Here is a 7,201-nt window from a genome sequence, read left to right as displayed (position 1 = left end):
GGGGAAAGTGGGGCGACTGGGGGGTTAGGGTTAGCGGGTGTGAGGGGATAAGGGAGTGGGGTGGGTCGGCCGGCTGGGCCAGTGGGCTGGCCTGGCTGTCAGCTGGGCCGGTTGGCCCATTGGGGGGGGTCCCTTTTCTTTTGTTTTGTTTGTTTTTTTATACCTTTTATTTATTTTACTCTTCTGTTTTAAATCATTTTAAATTACTTAGGCATTTTATAAAAATGGGTTTGTTGCACCATAATTACCTTTGTAATATTTAGTACAATCCAAACATTTTTGTTTTAATTTTTGAAAACTTTTATTGTTATCATTAATTTGAATTTTGAATTTTGGACCGGTTTTGTCCTAACGATAGCTTAGCAGCAGTAATCGTGGTGACGTGGCACCATTAGCGTGGGATCACTGTAGCTTAATTATCCGGGCGTCACAATTCTCCTCCACTACAAGAAATCTCGTCCCGAGATTTAAGAGGGGAGTAAGGGGGAAAGTTCTGGTTATGATATTCTAATGGATCTTCTCGAAGAAGTTAATCCCTTTCGTTGATGTCTTCAATTCTTTATTCCAATGCATCATGATAAACTTGTCATCATTTCTTCGGGAACTCCATCATACTTACGAAAGGATAAGGGGCAGCTCACTACGACATAATGCTTCTGAGGGAAACAATCTGGGGTTAACCCATGAATGAGTATAAGATTATCTCTCGAGTTGAACATATGAAATACCTCGAGAGTGAAGTACGAAGGTACCATAAGAGGCTCCAAGCGGATAGATAGTTGCTCGAAGCCTGAACCAGAGTGAGAAAGGGGTTCAGAGTAGCGAGAGTAAGTATTGCGTCTGATACCAGAATAGATCACTAGGACGGTGGCCCGTGAATTACATACGAGGCCACGCGCGAGGAATAACTTTGGGAATAGGGAGGTGTACAGGACAGTCAGGTTTCGATCCTGTGGAACTGTGGGTTATGGGCCCACCATGGGGGTTAAAAGTAGAAAGGGGACCGATAGCAAGGCATGTCAGGTGATAGACTGTCAGTTATGTTGCCAACAACGTCAGTACCAAGGGCGAGGGACGAAGAGAACCATTTTCCTGCTCGTTGAATGAGGCGGACCAATAGGCAAAGTTCTCGTCCATCGGTGGTTACCGGAATGTCAACAGCAATAATAACAAGGTCTTACTGACAAATTGTACACCGAGGTGTGTACATAAGCAGAAGAATATTACTGCTTAGATCATATAGATCACCAGAAAGGTTAAACAAAATAATGGAAAGGAAAAGGTGATCATCAGATTAAATAGAACAATGGAAAGGAAAATGTGTTTAAACACATTATTCAGGGGGTATAACCTTCCCAAGGACAAGCAGAGCATGATATCCATGACAGGATATAATTGTAGAAAACCCCTTAGGTTAGGGGAGAGGAAGTCCATGACATTACCCAAACAACGGTGTTTGGATAATTGAGCAAGAAACACTTAGCATTGGGCTTCAAATGTTCTTGTTGAAAATCAGAGTACCACAGACATGTTTCGGGATAGCATTGGCATGTTCTTCAAGCAAAGGTCAGTCTTTGGATACACAAAGGATCCATCAGGAACAACTCATAGAATAAGTCTTGCAATAGGCCCTCCAACCAGGTGTGCTAGGCATGACATCACCTTATTGGGTTATAGAAAGACCAATGCTATGACTCTTGGAAAATGCATCCCAACCATCATATCTGACCGGGATTCATACCTGATTGGTGTTAGGGTATCTCAGACTCAGGATGCCTGAGAAGAATAGGTGCAACACAATTGCTGAGATGGCATTATATGATTCTCGGGAAATGAACTATGGAAGCGAGTTCCGATCAAGGGTTCATCATTAAGCCAAGGAGAGGAGGAGGAGGTGGCTGATGGACTCAGCGATAATTCAACGAGGTATCCAAAAAGATGGATCTCCACAATTATGTGGATAAGGAGATAACGTTTGTCAGATCAAATGATATAATGAAGTATGCTCGAGGAAAACATACAAAATTAAACATTGGTTGAGAGGTGCGCCCGAAATATGGGTTGGGTTGCACGACCAATGTCAGAATGGTGATTCAATAATCAATAATCTAAGAATGAATGGCCAACCATTAACTTGAAAGCAATAGGGTTGCTAGAAGGGCGGAATCCAAACAGCAGCATTCACTTGTTGGTACCCCGGTTGGAATCAACGCGAGGACCAAGAATTAATGGTGATGATGAGAAGTATCGCTATACCGGGAACCCTTAAGAGGTGGAGCAATTGTCACAACATTCTCGACATAACAGATGGTAATACTCCAAGGTAGATCATAACACCAGCTAGATAGAAAGGAACTCCAGGTACTACACGAGGCATGGACACGTTTGTGTTGGAGGGAAGGCAATAAGTTGTGGATGATAACACAAATCATCGAGGGGGCAAGGAGGGTATTTATCATCAAGAATTCGATAGAGATCTCGGAAGAACCCCGAATGTTGATGATGATCACGACAATTTTTGTCGAGAGATTCATGATGATGTAATCGATCAGCGATGACATCAGGTCAACGGGTTGATGAAGCAAGAGGTTATTGGAACCACATGTACGACACAAACTCAAAATCAAGCTTGTTGTTCAAGGCGGAATGGTATGACGAGGAAGAACGGCGTAAGCTTAGCTCATCATCGAAATTTGTGCTCCGGGGTTAAGGACCAGTAGCACAGTTAAAATCGGCACGATAATGATATAGCCGAGCAGGCTAGGACTTACGCGACCGAGTTCAAATTCGTAGGTAATGAAGGTTACCAACAGTTGTTTAATCGCCATGCGAACTCGATTCAGTTATCGGTGTCTCTGAGTGTTTAATAACTCAGAGCCCGTGAAAAAATGGAATCAGTGAGAATGTAGTAATAGATGAAGAACTCATAAGAAGTTATGCAATTTCGTGATAATCTCGAGATACCAGGTGGGTAATACTCGACGACAGATCAAAGTAGAGGTTGGACTGGGGTATTGCTCTGCAGAAGACAAGTGCTTAAACTTGCATGAGAAATGGTATTTAAAGGAGAACATGGTCGGAACCACGATTGCAAAAGACCAGATCCCAGATATAAGATGAACTTATACCAAAGGAATAATTAATTTAAGAGAAGCTTTAATGATAAGATCTACATCGTATCCGTGGGCATGAACACAAAGTTCAAGGTCGACTCCCACTTCTCCAATGCATACCCATTCGTTCACTTCTCATTTTCACGAAGTCGTAGTGTTGAGATTTTATCTGGCATAACACCAGTAGAGTATGACCCGTAGAAGTTTCCGGGTTCACACAGATTATGGAAGGCATAGATTCAACCCATCGGTGTACCTTAGGAACATATACCGTAATCTTCTAGAGTAATTAACACAAGCTCGGAAGTAGAGCATGGTTGAGGAAGCAGAGGATACAACTTACCAAAGGCATTATGTATCGGAGAAAGAACTCACCAGGTGATTAATTATGAAGGACACTATCGGATAATAATCCAACAGTGGATATGGCGATCGATAGCGGAGCTGATGTGAGCATCGGTACTCAACCAGAGGAAGAAGGATGCAAGGAGATCTGAGTATAGAAACATCTGACTAATTCAAAGTTCAAATGCAAAAGAATTATGATTTCCAAATCAGGGGATCAGAAGCAACGCTCTGATCAAGGATGGATAAGTTGAGTAGGCTTAGGGGTACAATCAATGGCAATTTGATTGGTCGAGATCCAGCTCATGTTTAAAATGACGTCTGAGCCGAAAGGATGAATTCTAGGATCTGATTAAGGATTGCAATATTCGCAACATATTGAATCAAGGGACCCAAGATGATAAAGGCAAAGGACATCCATGAATATTGCTAGTCATTTGGAATTAACCAATATGCAGGCAGACAAGCATTTCAAGAGCCATAGGCTAATGAGGATTCTCGGAAGATCGGATGGTATTTTGAAGAATTTTGTGAAACACATGAACAACTAGGGATGAGCGGAAACTCGATAAGAGCGAGGGATTATCCATAGGGGTATTCATGTGGCAAGAACTGCAAGGCAGTAGGCACAAAGTATTCTTGAAACAATAGAGAGAATTTCGGTGTATCTTGTAATAACAAGATCAACAGGGAATAATTGTATGAATGGAAAGTGTATGCAGTTTTCATAGGGGTTGACGGTGGAAGGAAATCGCAAATGCGATGGCTCAAAGAGTCGAGAGAACATCGTAGAGTAACTCCGGAATCTTCTAGTGCAGCAGGCGATCATCTGAAGTGAGGGCTCTCCGGGAGAAAGTACTTTCGAGAACCTAAAGTTAATTTTGTTTTTAGCAAAATCATTTAACCCGAATAGAAGAGAGCTCAGAGTCCCAGAGTATAGGTCGAGGAATAAAAGATCCTACTACCACCCAAAGGCGACGTGGGCCCATGGGCCGCACAGCCATGTTAGTAAAAGTTTTGTAAAGTCTAGACTCGACTTCGGCCAAAGAGTTGGAAAGGGGGATTCCTACAGGCAGTCGGCTCTGATACCAACTTGTGACGCCCCCGATTCAACCGTACACTAATCATACATGCAAACGTGTACGATCAAGATCAGGGACTCACGGGAAGATATCACAACACAACTCTACAAATAAAATAAGTCATACAAGCAACATATTACAAGCCAGGGGCCTCGAGGGCTCGAATACAAGTGCTCGATGATAGACGAGTCAGTGGAAGCAACAATATCTGAGTACAGACATAAGTTAAACAAGTTTGCCTTAAGAAGGCTAGCACAAACTGGGATACAGATCGAAAGAGGCGCAGGCCTCCTGCCTGGGATCCTCCTAACTACTCCTGGTCGTCGTCAGCGGGCTACACGTAGTAGTAGGCACCTCCAGTGTAGTAGGGGTTGTCATCGACGGTGGCGTGTGGCTCCTGGACTCCAGCATCTGGTTGTGACAACCAGAAAGAAAGGAAAGGGGGAAAGGGGGGGGAAGCAACCATGAGTACTCATCCAAAGTACTCGCAAGCAAGGAACTACACTACATATGCATGGGTATATGTGTAAGGAGGCCATATCAGTGGACTGAACTGCAGAATGCCAGAATAAGAGGGGGATAGCTAGTCCTATAGAAGACTACGCTTCTGGCAGCCTCCGTCTTGCAGCATGTAGAAGAGAGTAGATTGAAGTCCTCCAAGTAGCATCTCCAAGTAGCATCTCCAAGTAGCATCTCCAGTAACATCGCATAGTATAATCCTACCCGGCGATCCTCCCCTCGTTGCCCTGTGGAAAAGCGATCACCGGGTTGTCTGTGGAACTTGGAAGGGTGTGTTTTATTAAGTATCTGGTTCTAGTTGTCATAAGGTCAAGGTACAACTCCAAGTCGTCCTGTTAGCGAAGATCACGGCTATTCGAATAGATTAACTTCCCTGCAGGGGTGCACCACATAACCCAACACGCTTGATCCCATTTGGCCGGACACACTTTCCTGGGTCATGCCCGGCCGTGGAAGATCAACACGTCGCAGCCCCACCTAGGCACAACAGAGAGGCCAGCACGCCGGTCTAAACCTAAGCGAACAGGGGCCTGGGCCCATCGCCCTTAGCACACCTGCACGTTGCGAGGGCGGCCGAAAGCAGAACTAGCCCCCTTAATACAAGAGCAGGCTTACATTCTAATCCGGCGCGCGCCGCTCAGTCGCTGGCGTCACGAAGGCTTCGGCTGATACCACGACGCCGGGATACCCATAACTACTCCCGCGTAGATGGTTAGTGCGTATAGACCAAATGGCCAGACTCAGATCAAATACCAAGATCTCGTTAAGCGTGTTAAGTCTCCGCGAATGCCGACCAGGGCCAGGCCCACCTCTCTCCTAGGTGGTCTCAACCTGCCCTGTCGCTCTGCCACAAAGTAACAGTCGGGGGCCGTCGGGAACCCAGGCCCACCTCTACCGGGATGGAGCCACCTGTCCTTTCAGCCCCCGTATCCGAATCACTTGCGGGTACTCAACGAGCTGACCTGACTTTAGTCACCATCTGTATAGTATGTATGTATAGTATATACCCATGATCACCTCCCAAGTGATCACGGCCCGATAGTATAGCAAGGCAGACTGACAAGAATGTAGGGCCAATAATGATAAACTAGCATCCTATACTAAGTATTTAGGATTGCAGGTAAGGTATCAACAGATGTAGCAACAATGTCAGGCTATGCATCAGAATAGGATTAACGAAAAGCAGTAACATGCTACACTACTCTAGTGCAAGCAGTAGAGAGAAGAATAGGTGATATATGGTGATCAAGGGGGGGCTTGCCTGGTTGCTCTGGCAAGAAGGACGAGTCACCAACACCGTAGTCAAACTGGGGGTCGCCGGCAGTCTCGGGGTCTATCGGAAAGAAGTAACAGAGAGGGAACACAATAAATAACAGAGCAATCAAAGCATCACAAAGCGTAACAAGACAATACGCGGTGTTCGGTGTGCCCTAACGCGGTAGTAGGTGATACCGGTGAAGGGGGGAAAACATCCGAGAAAGTATTCCCGGTGTTTCGTGTTTTCTGACAGATGAACCGGAGGGGGGAAGTTGCGGGTTTGATATGTTAGGGGTGTGTGGTGGACGAACGGGCTACGTATCCGAGTTCGTCTCGTCGTTCTGAGCAACTTTCATGTTGAAAATATTTTAATCCGAGTTACGGATTAAAAGATATGATTTTCTAAAGATTTTATTAATTTCTGGAATTTAATTAATTATTTAATTAATTCGAAAATGATTTAATGACATCAGCATGATGTCAGGCTGACATCAGCAGTCAACAGAGTTGACTGGTCAACCTTACGTGTGGGACCCGTCTGTCATTGACACATCACCCTAACTAACAGATTAGTTAGGTTAATTAGATATTTAGGTTAATCAGGTTTGATTAGTTCAACTAAACATGATTAATTAAGTTAATTATTTAGTTAATTAATTAATTTATTATTTATTTATTTTTTATTAATTTTTTTATTATATATTATTATTATTATTATAAATCCTTCTTTTTGGGAACGTTCTGTGGGGGTGGGGCCTGCATGTCATTGGCCCTAGGGGCCAAACGGGCGAGCGGGGTTACGGGCGCGGGCGCAAGGGCGCGTCTGGGTGCGGCCGGCCACGGTGGGGACGCGGGTGCGGCCGGCCAGCGCGGTGAGGCCACCGC

This window comes from Triticum dicoccoides, chromosome 5B (assembly GCF_002162155.2).
Source record: "Triticum dicoccoides isolate Atlit2015 ecotype Zavitan chromosome 5B, WEW_v2.0, whole genome shotgun sequence".
In the NCBI taxonomy this organism is placed as follows: Eukaryota; Viridiplantae; Streptophyta; class Magnoliopsida; order Poales; family Poaceae; genus Triticum; species Triticum dicoccoides.
The sequence above is the reverse complement of the archived record's forward strand: the minus strand, read 5'-3'. Positions refer to the sequence as shown.